The sequence below is a fragment of the Ursus americanus genome, chromosome 27, assembly GCF_024610735.1.
Source record: "Ursus americanus isolate L20-20 chromosome 27, mUrsAme1.1.p, whole genome shotgun sequence".
In the NCBI taxonomy this organism is placed as follows: Eukaryota; Metazoa; Chordata; class Mammalia; order Carnivora; family Ursidae; genus Ursus; species Ursus americanus.
The window spans coordinates 4,517,402-4,531,657 of NC_142153.1; the positions used below are offsets into that span (position 1 = coordinate 4,517,402).

General features: G+C 43.4%; 1 protein-coding gene across 2 annotated transcripts in view; it reads right to left on the minus strand.

The window, feature by feature from the left end:
- The window catches only part of CSGALNACT1 (chondroitin sulfate N-acetylgalactosaminyltransferase 1), a 326,446-nt gene that overhangs the window by 171,652 nt on the left and 140,538 nt on the right, over nucleotides 1–14,256 (minus strand). The window contains exons 1-2 of one of the 2 annotated variants that reach the window (XM_045779171.2): nucleotides 12,802–13,084; nucleotides 12,408–12,501 (exon numbers count right to left, since the gene is read on the minus strand). The gene's annotated coding sequence lies outside the window, so the exon portion shown is untranslated. Of the gene's footprint in view, nucleotides 1–12,407; nucleotides 12,502–12,801; nucleotides 13,085–14,256 lie in introns of those variants that run through there. The other variant, XM_045779172.2, reaches the window with a different exon arrangement.

Genomic DNA, 14,256 nt, shown 5'->3' on the forward strand with positions numbered 1-14,256 from the left:
GCCTCCACATTCGGTTTGAAACGCCAACAAAGAACCAACGATTGCTCTGCGGTAACTGAGCAACTGGAATAAAATTTCAAAGGCTTCCAAATTCTGCTGGCCACCTGCTCCTACTCTGGATTCGAGAGAGCTCAAACCAATGAGGCTGAACACTGACAACTGTCAGCTCTACTCAGCCCACAGCTTTCGGGGTATGTTTATGTTGCTTAGTTATGATTAAATGACGCATAAGAGGCACAAACTGGGCCAAGCCTAATAGTCTGCTACATTAATAGGCTTGGCTAAAGTGTTTCTTAAAATTATTCCAGTTAAAGGCACCACTATCTATGGTAACAAAATAAGAAGCCCTGTGTGCCACCCACCAGCTTTATGACTTCTGAAAAGATCGCTCACCTCTGCACTTTTTTCATCGGTAGAATGTAAGAGTCAAATGAAATGACCGCCATCCAGAACTAACATTTGAGAAATGTGTGATCTCTACACCTGGAAGCTCATGGTCATGTGCCTCCCGGGCAATGGTATCTGCTATTCTGTAATTAAGTTACAGAGACGCTTAATATTATTCATGCTGCGATTCTGCAAGTCTATGGTGATTTTCACATTAGAATTTCAAACTGAGCTGAAATAAAGTATTCTTTTTGACAAAGTAAGGCTTCGCTTGGATTTTGAATTAAGAAAAAGTTTAGACTAACAGTTAACCTTGGATTAATATTTATTTTAATAATGTTAGCTATATATCCCACAGTGATATTCTATTTCCTCCAGGAAATTTTTATGCCATGATAAAGTTCTAGCTAATGCCACTAAATTTTAGACATAAAACACACTGCTAGTGAACACTATTAACTGCTTATTTGAAAACCAACTATTTATAAAATGAAAAGAAGGATCATCTAAATATACTCAGAGAAAAACGAATGCATCTGCCACCATATTCTTTCTTGTCACACAGTCTGTCCCAGAGGACTGGGGAGAGGAAGCATGCTCAGTTCCATGGCCGTAGTGATACAGAACATGCAAGAACGTGTTGGAAGGCATCTCTTCATTTTCCTTTTCAAGAGCTTCTTATCAAGCTCATTGCACAGAAGGTATCCAGGAGCAAATGTGATGGTACCACAGCCATGGATCCCGGCAACGGATGGCAGGAAGGGCTGGGGGGGGGGGGGAATGCAACAAATGGACTTTGGAATCAATCAGATCCGGGTTCTAGCCCCCTCATTCCCGAGCTGTGAACCCTTGGATAACGTATTTCATCTCTCTGAGTCTCTGTGTCTCATCCTTATTTAAAGAACTAAGAAGTACTTCCAAGGGCTGTTGGAGGGAATAACAGAGGGAATTATGTATATAAAATTGACTACATCATGCTTGGAACACTATCCAGACATTGGTTCCCTCTTCTTCTGGCCTATCTATAGCCAAATCATTTCAGACCACTGTTAAGAGGGAAGGCAGACTGGTAAGAGCTCTCTGCCCAGCCATCAATGAACAGGAAAGAGGCTGCTTTCCCTTTGAGTTGACACTCCATAGTAACTATTGGCATAATTTCCGTGGCCAGGCTAGGGACCACATGTGACTGAAGAAGGTAAAACACAACGGACCTCGGCAATGCACCTCATCCACCACGTGAAAAGCTTCATTCTCTTGCTTCCGATCCAACATTCAGTTGTGGGGCTTTTCCCACACCACCTTCACAGTGTAGGGAGATCCAGTAGACTCTGCCTTGGTTTCAGTGTCCTACGTTCTCACCTGGCCCTCTTTGGGGTTTTGTAGTGGAAAACTCCACAGTCTGTGGCCGTACCACATCACTTCACTATCCCGGTGTGAATTCCCTGACTGGTTACCATAAAAACCCACTCACCTCACTGAGCTCTTTCCTGCCTTGCTTCTCATGGTATCATGGGGAGGAACAGAGATTCTAGAGAATGTTAGGCCATGAGATTAAAGATAAGAAGACCCATAACAGAACATTTCTCCAAGAGAACATGAGGTCAAGCTCCCTATGACCCAATTATCGGCTTATGGACAAAGCAGATTTCCAGGTCTGAGCGGCACCCCGCTTGAGGAGCTCAGGAACAGGCCCCTCAACAGGACTCATCCTCTTTACCACTCCCCTGCAGCCTTCCTGCGACCTTCAGGAGCACACCTGCACTGGAGCAGAGCCAGGGCCCAGGCACGCAACAGCGGGGAGAGGCCCACAGGCTGAGAAACTCCAAGCCACAGCATCACAGCAGTCTTCTTTCAACATGAAATCAATTCCCTTCAGGAAACATGCCCAACGTCAAAAAGACTAGTGGAGACACCTACTGCAACCTTAGAGAAAAGAAATGGAAACTAGAAAGTTCTTCCAAGCAAAGCGACTCTCAGTCTTAGAACCCCTAAGACCACCTGCAAGAGCTTCTCAAAAATGTAGGTAATTGGAACCAGCCCTGGTACTCTCTGGGGATGGGCTGGGGCATCTTTATGTTTTTCTAAACTCCAAGTCAAATGTTGAGAAATGCTGGCTTAGTTTATGACAACCAGCGAGATGCAAATCTAACTCGGAATCAGATTTCTTTCCATCGCGGGCAGCGGGCAACGTCTCTCAAAGGCTGGCTGGTGGACATGGTTCTTAAAAAGGCGAGGGTGGAGGGTTCTGGAAAGGAAAAAGTCTGGAAAAGGGTTCTGTGGAGAAGGAAGCTGGGAACGAGGAAGTTAAATTAAACACTTGTCTTTACTTTAATAGGCCAGAATCTTTAACAGGCCAAGGTGCATTGTACCGTACAAGAAAGAAGTACATTTTCTAAGCTTATCTCATCACACACACAAAAAAAATCTCCTTTTGAAAAGCATCCCATAGCACTAGTAATCTGGAAAACACTTTGGGAAGTGTTGGTCTAATGTAATTGTCCTCCATTAGCTGTTTCTAGAGGTTTCCTAAAGGACAGCCTGACAAAAGCACTCGTTTGGAAAGTTGTTTGCATTCCGGCCCTCCTGCCCAAGGGCTGGAGTGTGGGGAGGAGGAACCACTGAAAACAGAGTCACCAAGAGATAACTTTAGAACCAGGTGATGAAGGTCCTATCTCCCGCTTTTCCCCACCTAGGATGGTACTCTAAACAACTCAACACTTGGTTCTAACTTTCATCCCTTGTGTTTTGATACCTATCAATTATTTGCCCATAATAAAAGTAAAATTCCTAGACTTTTTATAATCAAGATGTTTGGCTCATGCTGAGGCTCCCATCTGATCTTTATTTTATGACTAGCCTCAGTTGGATGAAGACTGATGGATTTAAGGCCTGAAAGGGAACTGTAGTAACTGTCACTGATTTTTCACAGAATGCTTATATCCTGTAGCGCAGTGAATTATTCCAAAGAGCCTACACTCCCAAGTATCTAATAAAAAGAATGCAGACAATATGAAACTCTATCTTTAGCTCTAGGCCATGTTCATTATACATAACCAGTCATTCTTCCCTCTGTATTTGAACCTTCCAGAAACAAAGGTGGCAGTGGCCGCACCAGGTGGGGTGTGGGCCCTCTGGCCGTCCTGACCCTTCTACAGAGGGCCCTGCAGCTGTGGCTGCTGCTGTGACTGCTCTAGGAGGTGGCCCAGGAGCTGATCCCTTTTCCAAATACCTGCTCTTTGAAAACAAAACTTTACTCTTCGCTGCGCAATGTGGTGGCTGACAAGATGTTTAGGCCCAAGGTTTCACTTTCTCAGTTCAGGGCACCATTCATATCTCATTAGTTTTTCTAGCACTCCTTGACGAAAAGAAGTGGCTAATGGGTTTTTCATTAAGAAGTTAGGTTCACTAGCTTATGAGTATTTATATCCTAACAACTTAGTAGCTGTTGGAGAAAAGAATACAATAAACCGGAAGCGACATAATGGTTTTATCTCGTTCTTTGCTGCCATCGCTTACTAATGGGATATATGCCTCTCGTGGGCACTGTGGCGCTCCTCAAACCTTGGAATCATATTAGACACCACCTCGTTTTGTGTAGCAGGTGCTTTTTATCACAGCAACTGCTGAAAATGTGGCTTCCCAAAGATGTGATATCATCAAAAGGAGCATAGCCCAATCTATTGTTGAAAGTATGTACTACCTTGAGCTAGCAGTCTGCATGATGGCCAACAGATATCTAGCATACTTTACTTGAAAATTTCAAATATTCCAAAGCACAACTGTGGATTCCCTTTGGTGCCCTGGGGTACCTTGGTACCCAGTTTGGGAACCATTGATTTAGGTCAAAGACTCTTTCTGAAATGTTTTGTAATCCTTCTCTAGCCTTCCAGTCACCTGAATATGTGCCAGGAAGGCAGGTTAGGGTTAAATGACCATAAGGAGAAAGATTATAATTTCACCATACACAGACAGGAGGCAGAGATGACATTTCAACCTAACTGGCAAAAGATGAATATTGCTTCTTTCATTTATGCTGCCTCTTGGGTAGAGAGGCCTGATTTTTACCTCTGGGACAGTATTGCATTATACACTGCTTACCAATGAATGAAAGAACTATTTAATACACTGCTTATTTGATAAGATTTCCTTATGTAAACTTTTTGGTTTGGTTCGCATGTTATTCTCCCCACAAGCTGCTTATTTTCTATGGATTAATGATTTGCTTGTAAAATATTTTGGCATTATTCACTTTGGGCTTTGGATGCTATAAATCTCCTCAAAACCAATGTTGTAATAGGGTCTGTATCTCTGCATAATAAGATACAATAGCTATGCAAATTAACTAGATCCTAGGAGAAATTAGATCTAGTTGACATAATAATTTCAATTTTATATATTTGAGCTTCAGCTACGAAAAGACTTTCCCAACAAAAATCAGGAGATATTTTGAAAATCAAGGTAGCTTTAGAATGATAACTAGAAGCTCCCTGCTCTGCCCAATCCGAGGACATCTGAGTAGAGGGTCTCAGTGGACAGCTTTCCCATCAACACATGCACCCACTGCCTTACCCGGCCTATTCCAAATGAATGGAAATCAGAGAACATGTCACCCTAAACAATCCTGAAAAGGATGGAATGGCATGGGGTCCCCAAAAAGCCCCAAACTGAATATAGCAGATCTCTGGTCCTGTTCCTAGCTCAGCTCTCATAAGCTCTGTGGCCTGTGCTAGGCTTGTCCCATGACGTGGAAGTTAGTCAGCATTCCTGGGCCCACTCAGTCATGGTGTCAACCAAAATTTCCAAACACCCCTCAACTACCATGCTTGAATCAAATTTGAATCCAGTCCTTGTTTAACAGGTGAAAAAACTGAGGCTCAAGGACATGAAGGGCTCATCACAGGTCATCAGGTCACGTGCAGCTAGGATGCCCACCTGCCTGGAATTCATGCCACACCCAGAGCAGCTGAAGCCACTTCTTTCAGCTCTACCAACCCACGATTTTTGTGATCAAAGGAGACAGGATTTATAATAGTGAATAAACCTTGGAAGAAAATAGAAATGTCAAAAATCCAGTTACCTTGGTAGGTATCTGGACTCCTAGATCCAGAATGAAAGCTTCATGAGGGCAGGGATTTTCATCTCTTGTTCCCTTCTGTATTTCCAACTCCTAGAATACTCCCCAGTGCACAGCAGACACTCAGCGAATTTGTTGACTAAGTGCACTGACATACTGTAAGGAAGGGTGATGTTTGTGGGTAGTATTTATACTTAGGTAATCAACATTCTGGAAGAAACAAGTTACTGGATTTTTTTAAAAGTTTGCTTAGATGAACTTTATTTCATGTTAGAATCAAAAAGTAATCTATAGAAATAACAGTAATGTCTGCAGTAAGTTCTCACTGGCTAGGATATAGGTAGTATTATGATATTAATATCCTTATTATCACCAATGGAGTTATCCCATCTATGGCTTTTTGTTGTTGTTGCCTATTTGAAATCTAGTCACATAGGGAGTACAAGTATGAAACTACTCAGAGCTGGAAGTCTACCACTTGTGCAAAGGGTTTAAAACGTGGACTCTCAAGAGGAGAGACACGGAGAAGAAAGCCATACCCCTGGATAACTGTGGCATTATGTGACCCGAGGTTGAACAGTATCTCCCTTCTAAGGATCTCTCCTGCAAGGCAGGGGTATTAATGCCCTTGCCACTGGCTCTTAGAACATCAGCATATGGGGCTTCTACAGCATCACCTTCTTGGAACAGTTTGCAGTATTGCTGAGAACGTGACTCCACCTGGCCACTTTATTCTAAGGAATTCAGTAATGTGTGCACTCATTGTCATCCACAACTTGGTAGTTATTTATCACTTATGTTTGTTTATACTGGGTCCAAGTTAGAAAAGTGTTGAGTTGTTCAGAGTAGCATGCTAGTTGGGGAGAAGCAGGAAACAGGATCCTCATCACCTGGTTCTAACCTAATCAGCTCAGAGCTGGAGACAACGAGTGGCGGGCACCGGTGGGGTACACCGCAGAGATGGCCAGGAGTCTGCGGCACCGAAGAGTCGTGTTAGCTGGGGGAGCAAAGCTGGAAAGAAGCAGCAAATGGATGAGAGTCAGCCATTTAGACCAGAAGAAACGACACAGAGGTATAGACTGAGAAGACAGAGAGTACAGAACGCGAGGGAACATCAATATATAAGTGATGGGAAGGGGACTGTGCAGGCGCAGCCAGAGAAGTAAGGGAAAACTGTGACAGCTTATTGTCACATTATATAAACCAAGGGAAGGCAGAGTTTAAAGGATAGCGGTCAATGCATCAAATGATGGAGAGAAGGCAGGCCACAGTGACATCCATAATCTGGCTTCCCAAGTGCTAAAAATAATAATTAATACGTCATGTATCAAATTGCAGTGAGATGAGCAATAACACTGAGTCCAAAACCCACAACGACTTCAGGGCAAGAAAAGTTAGGTGATGAGAACAACACAACCAACCCTCATGCAGTCAGATAATCCACACCCAGATACAGCCCTCATTCCAACTTTGGGTCAGGATTCCAGTTAGGACAATGGTCCAAGGCTACAGGTTAGTGCTTTATTTCACTTGGCTGCAAAAAATTATCATAAAAGTCAAATGTTATTAATTTAATCCTTTTCTCCCCCTCTATCAAGACCTCTATTCCTTGGCATGGATCCCACATGCTTGGGACTAAGTTGGTTATTCACATGTTTTATAAACTTAGAAAAACACATTTAGTGATAGAATTAGCCCTGGCTGAAAGTCTTTATTATTCATGAGATTTTAGTTCTTCTATCAATCCCGGGACATTCTTCCAATATATGCCCGTCCTGTTTCTTACAACCAAGAATGCTAAATAATATCCAATATTTTAATTTGTCAAGAAATAGAATTTTAAATATTCATTATCATTATATTCTAAAAGAATAGATATTTTAAATATTAATACGTAAGAAAAAAGACCAGAACCTCAGAGTAAAGATTATTCCTTCAGAGTGAGTATTAGCTCTTTGAAAGACATCACCTTACTATTCTCATTTTTCTGCAGATGACTGACACCTTCACCAGAGACTGGATTCCAATCCAAGAATTGACACTTCATAACCACAAAGTATATTTAAAGTCTAACTTGTCGTAAGTCTCATTTGTTTGTTGAGTTGAAAATATGCAACTCCTTATTAAAAGATTTAAGTGTAAATATTAATATTTCTAATTACCACATATTTTTTAAGAGCTTCAGAAAAAATTTTAAAGTACCTACTTGGATTAGATGGTTTCCTAGCAGTAGAGATGAATTTAGTGTTTTCTGGTGGCCCTGACCATAGAATCCTGTCTGTGATGTTAAAAAATCTAAGTAACAAGGCACCTGGGTGGCTCAGTCAGTCAAGCATCCGACTCTTGATTTTGGCTCAGGTCATGATCTCAGAGTCATGAGATCGAGCCCCATGTAGGGCTCCATGCTAGGCATGGAGCCAGTTTAAGATTCTCTCTCTCCCTCTGACCCTCCCCTCCCTCACCCCCACCTCCTACCTCCCCAACCCCCGCTGATGTGGGCTCTCTTTCAGAAAAAAAAAAAAAAAAGAAAGAAAGAAAAGAAAAATCTAAGTAACAACTGAGCTCAAAGTTTCCACAAGGTTATAATTTCTGTGCCCACCTCCACCTCTAATTCTCATCCCCACTTCCCCCTGAAACCTTTACACAGCTCCTGAATCAGATCCTTGCCTTCCCTTCTCCACAAACCTGTCCCTAGGCTGACAGGATTCGAGTTTCATTTTAAATTCTTCAGGAAAGATATTACACACTGGGTCAGAACCTTTGAGTAAAAAGAGAGCTTCTTCCTAGGTGTCAGCTGAACATCTTGAAATTGTGCTCTTTCAAGCACCAGAGTGTTATTTACAGTTTTAGAGTCATGATTTTCCACATAAAAGGTCCATTAGTGTGATGGAAAAACAAGACTGAAGTGGCTGGCTCCTTACGAGCAATCACATGAAAGCCTGGAGTCTGTCATGCCCTCTGCTTGTGACAGAACAAACATTTCTGCCCTTAATCAGACAAGTAATTTTTTAAGTGTCATACAAGTATTTCTAGATGAGCAGTAAGATCCTATTATCTTTATTGAAGAAAAACAGGTGAGAAAGTGGGTAATTTTGAATCAGGTTTTAACTGCAAATGTAAGCAAAGATAAGGAATAACAAGGTCTGGAAGTAAATCCAAGATCTTATCAATGTAAATCCAGTTTGTTTTTACTACATAATACACGTTTAAATAAAAAGCGATTTAAAGCTCTAAGCAAATGAAAAATACAGTGTAAGGAAGGAAAAGTCCCCTTTTAAAGGATGAATTATCTTTTTTAAAAGCAAGATCTTTGACTTTTTTGTTGTTTTTAATTTTGGTAAGATACATATAACAAAATTTACCATCTCAGTGATTTTTTTTAAGACTTTTTATTTATCTATTCAAGAGAGAGAGAAAGAGGACAGGGAGGAGCAAAGGGAAAGGGACAAGCAGGCTCTGTGCTGACCACAGATCCTGCCACAAGGGGCCCCGATCCCAGGACCCCGAGACCGTGACCTGAGCTGAAACCATGAGTCTGACACTTAAGCAACTGAGCCACCCAGGGCCCTGCCATCTCAATGATTTTTAAGCATGTAATTTAGAAGTATTCAATACATTCACAGTGTTATTCAACAATCCCCAGAAGTTTTCATCTCACAAAATGGACACTCTACCAGTTAGAGAACACTGCATTCTCCCCTCCTTCCGCCCCATGCCACTACCCTCCCACTTTCTGTCCTGATGAATTTGAAGACTCCAGATACCTCACGTAAGTTGACTCATACAATATTTTGTCTTTTTTTGTAGCTGGCGTATTTCACGTCACACCCCGTCCTCACAGTCCACCCATGTTGTAGCATGTGGCAGAACTTCCTTCCTTTTGAAGGTAAAATGCTATTCCGCGGTATGTATATTCCACACGTTGTTTATCTGCTTATCTGTGGGTGCACACGTGAGTTGCAGCCAACCTTCTGTGACTTAAGTTTCAAACAGATGAAACTAAGTAGGCACTGGAGCTGGAGTCAGAACACCGGGGTTCAAGTCCTTCCCCTCCAACCTCCGTGGTAGCTCCGAAAATACACACGTTAAAGGAAAGAAAAAGGTAAAGGAAAGGCAGGTGTACCACGGAGCACTCAGCAAATTAAAATACTGACATGCCTAGGTTCCGATGCGGGTGTTCGATACCAGAAAATCATCCAAACACTTGTTTGTGGCTGTGAATAAGGACAAACATAGGCTAGGTGCTAAAAATGCAGAGACGGGGCCTCCTGTGAGGACAATGCTGGCCAAGGGACAGCTGTCTAACCGGTGAACAGCTGTGAACAGTGGGGGACATAAGGTGATAGAGAGGCAGAGTGGCCCAGCCTCTCCGTCGCTGGGGCTCAGGAAAGGTTGTCCAGAGCCGAGTCCTAGAAAGGAAGGGAGTCCGGGACAGCAGAACCAGACGCGGAGGTGAGAGGCTAAAGCACAGGCTTGAGAGAGAGAAACTAACTCGATGGAAAGGGCATCTCAATGGGCAGAGCCCCAAAAGAGAACAGAAACGACAAAACCCAAGGCCTAATTAAGTGTCAATCAGCAGAAAGAAATGAAGCCCCCTAGAAGGCATGCATCGCTGGGCACCCGTCCTGGTGCCCGTGCGAGTCTCCCGGCCCTGGCTTTCCTGCAGAGGCTTCATCTGCTGAAAACAAATGGTGGCTCAGGAGGATAAATCAAAATCGCAGCAGCAAAAGCTGACCAACTTTGTGTCACACTTCGTGCCATTCAATGGAAATAGTTAAAAGTTGAAAACATTTCCAAAAATTCATAAAACACAAACTGCTCTACTTAATTCTCTGGTTTTTCAAATATGAGCAACGTGCCAAGTTCCTGTATTACAGCTGCATATTGGTATTTACCTATCATGCCCACTTCATCCCCAAAAAAGACTGAGTCAGCTACCATTTTATGTTATCTGGCCATCACTTTCCGTGAGCTCCCAGAACTATAAAGGACCTACAAGGTTATCTGTCTACAAAGAGAGCTTCTATTCCCCAGACACTCCCCAAGGAACGGACTAGACCATGGAAATGAGAACAGAGAGGCCTGTGCTGTGCTCAGAGGAGAGCCCGAGAGCCCCTGGGACGAACGGAAGCATCGGGCAGGGACGAGGGAACGAGGAGGCATCTGCAGGTCAGGGACATCCTTTCTTCACTTTCCCACGTGCTAACTGGCCCTTTCACTCCTGTGGTCAGGGCCTCCCAGGAGCTGTTTCTGAGTGCTGGAGTTGCTCGTCGTAGGAACCGGTGCTAACGGGTGAGAAAAGTTCCCCAGCAGAGCGGCAAGGAAGAAAGTGTGGCAGGTAGAAAGAGGAGTGTGAAGACCAGCACAGCTTCCAGCTCCCATGGTGAGTGGGGGAGGAGCAGAAGATGGAGCTGGAGAGGATCCACAGCACTGGTGGGTTTGACCACCACCAAAACGCAGATCGGTCTGCAGCTCCGCTGTTTGGCCACCCAAGCTTTCCCCGTCTTGCTACTCTAATAGCCTGGGACTAGAGCACAAACATCCTGTAACTTTGCATTTGCCCAGGAAGACCTTAATCAGCTTTTCACCCTTCTCTAGTTTGCAAAGTGGACTTTGGCTCTTCTTTACTATTATCTCAAGATTTAAATCATTAGGGTCTACATGGTGTTCTACTGACACTGTTCTCTTCTACATCTTCCAAGTCCTTCTCAAGAACATGAAACAGCCCAAGACCAAAGATCAGAATAACTTCCTAGAGCCCTCAGGTTGGTCCTGAATCGCTTAGGCCTGATAGCCACTTGAGTTTCTACTCAGAAAAGAATCTGTGAAGAATTATTTTTATTTTTGTTTGTATTATTAAATTTTGGCCAAGGTCATGTTTATTTTTCTATTTATAGTAACTCAGTTACAATCCCTCTTACACTCTGCACGCTCTATTGTTTTAATGCAAAGCTGTTCATTAATGTAAAGTCAAATCGGATGCTTTGACTTCTATTCTTTCATTTTAATCGGTGTGACAAAAGTAAAAACTAAACAAAACAAATCCTGAACAACACCTCTACAGAAATCTGAAATGAAGAGGAAAGGTGGGAGGAGCTTCTTGAAGACATGCGTATGCTGAGCACAGCTTACCTATTTTCACTTTTATGTCTGTTGAACCATTTCTAAAGAAAACTAGAAAAGGTTAGCTCTGCTGAAGACAGAAATCATATATACAACTTCAGACTTCATACTGTTGCATTTCAACATTAATGATGTCCCTAAGGTTCTTGCTTTCTTTAAAGTTTAGTCTTGCCAAATGTAATAAAATATCTTATCGCAGAGAAACTCAAAATTACTGGTTATAAGAGCAGGACTAAAACAACATTCCAGAGCTTTACGTTTGTCCCCAGACAAAACCCAACCATTGGGGTACTATTCTCCAAGATTCTAGAAAGTACACCTTAAGATATAAGTTAGAAAAGAAGATCATTCTTCAATTTCCCAAACCATTTTACTTTAAGAAATATTTTGTATCATGGTGAAAATGATGGTGCCCATTTGATTATGGGCTGAATATTCGAGAAAGCTTAATAGTCTGTCACAACTTCCAGAAGGAGAACAAATGTTCCTATTCAAGTGAATATTAAGAAGAATTATGTAATTCTTCTAACTACATTATTGGCTTAAGTCATTTGCCACTGTGAGAAGAGATAAATTATAAAGAAGTTGGTAACATTAAATGTAGATTATAGGCTTTACAAAGAGAATAAAAAGATTCAAGGCAGCCAAATAATTGAATCACTTCGAAAAAGTATTCATATCTTAAAATAATAATCTGTTGTTAATCAAACTATTGAAAGTAAAATGGAATTCACCACATTTCAAACATAGCCGGAATATGAATACATCTCAGACCATACCAAAGTTCGTTTCTTAAGCAATCTATGATAACAGACTCACTTACCTGGAAGTATAAGAAAAGAAGGTTACGCTGGAACTACATCATTCCTCCTCTGAGTAAAGATACCTTGGCTTCTTTCCTTGAAACGCAAAGGAATCTAAAACATAAAAATAAAATAAAATAAAAATAAGGGGGAGCCCCTGTGAATTCCCTTGTCTCAGCTCTAGGTGATATTACGAAAAGGTAGAAATTTAAATGACTTAGGATATAAAATACAATTCATCCCCAAAATGCAGGATGGTATTTCCCCGTCCCTATTTTAATGGGTAAAATACAAAATATTTGTTCGCATACACACATCCACACAAGGTTTAAAATGAACGGCGAAAGCCCTATAGCAGTGTGCGTGAAAGCAAGCACACTGCCTTGCGAAGGAACCTCCCCCCAAAAAGCAAACCTTGCCAGAAAGAAACGTGCCCGCGGCCCACGCGCTGCTTCTGAACTCGCGGCTCGGCTCGCACGCTCTGTCCGCCTGAAGGCACTCGGGCTCCCAGGTTGGGGTCAGGAGTGAGAGTGCTGCCCCCTCTGCAGGCACCGCGTGCAGCGCCACCGATTTTTTTTTTTTTTCTTCCCAATGTTTTCATGGAATGAAATGTTAGAAAAGAGCAAATCCTTCTGAAGTTTTGCCCAAGGGACGGAAAGGGTGCACACCCTTCCAAAGGGTCCCGGGCCGCCGGGAAAGCCGGGCTCTCGGGGCGCGCGTCCCCAGGCTGGCCCCGCGGGGCCGGCGCGCAGCTTGCGCTGTCCCGCGGGCGCGGCGGGGAGGGGGCGCGCGCACGGCCCCGCGGGTCCCCGGCCCCCCCCCACCGCCCGCCTGCGCCGCCCGCCGCCCTCGCGCACCGGCGGTCCAGGCCGAGTCCGGCACCGCGGGGGAACGGCGACCGCCCCTCGCCGCCCCTGCCTTTAAGGGATTCCACTGGAGGCCACAGATGTGTCCACGAAGATCAAAGCAGATGGAAAAGAGGTACAAGCAAAACACGCCCGAAGCAAAGGCAGGGAAAGGGACTACGCGCTCCTGTTGAAGAAGTGCTAATAACTGCATCAATGCTATCTTCGATTCATTAACAGTTTCCCAGGAGTGTTCATGATCTTTATAACTCAAGTAACAGCAAAAAGTAAACCACGATTGTTCCCGTTTCACAGGTAGGAATACAAAGGTCCAGAATGCCAAACACAAGACTGGGAAGACCCTCGGGCCTGCCACCGCTCGTCCGTTCTCCATGGGGACAGCGGATGTGTCTACACGAATCTGTCCCATTTTTGCTAAGTTTGAAGGTTTTCTCTGAGGCATCGCCAGTAACAGTCAGTACAACTCCGAGTCCATTTGGATCCGCACCCTCTCCCGAGTTTACTGCGGATTTAAGGTTCAAGTGGGTTGGGCCAGCCTGGGGCGCAGAGCGGTGCCCTCCACAGCGACTCAGGGCTGCAGCTCTGCCCCTTCCGCCTTTGCTCTCACCACCAACACTTCCGCCCCTGCCTGGCTAATTAATCTATGTCCAAATGGAATTGCTGTAGGCAGAGAGGCAGCAATGCCAAAGTGGAATAATCACTTGGACCTGAATCTGAGTTGTTTTGCATCCTTGACAACAAATAATGTTATTCCAGCGCCTGCAGGCCAAGAGTTGAAATGAGTTTATAATTTGGCTTCCAATCTCACATTCTCATTCTCAACCACTTAAATTTTCTTTGCTGTCTTTTAGCATTCAGGGGGCAGCTTTGGAAGCTAAATCACTGACGTGGTCTTTATTGATATCCTTAATGAATGTTCTTTGCCATCTAAATAAAAGGGGGAAACATCCGCATCGTCCAAAACCACACTTGTTTTAATAATGAAACTAAATAGACTGTCAGC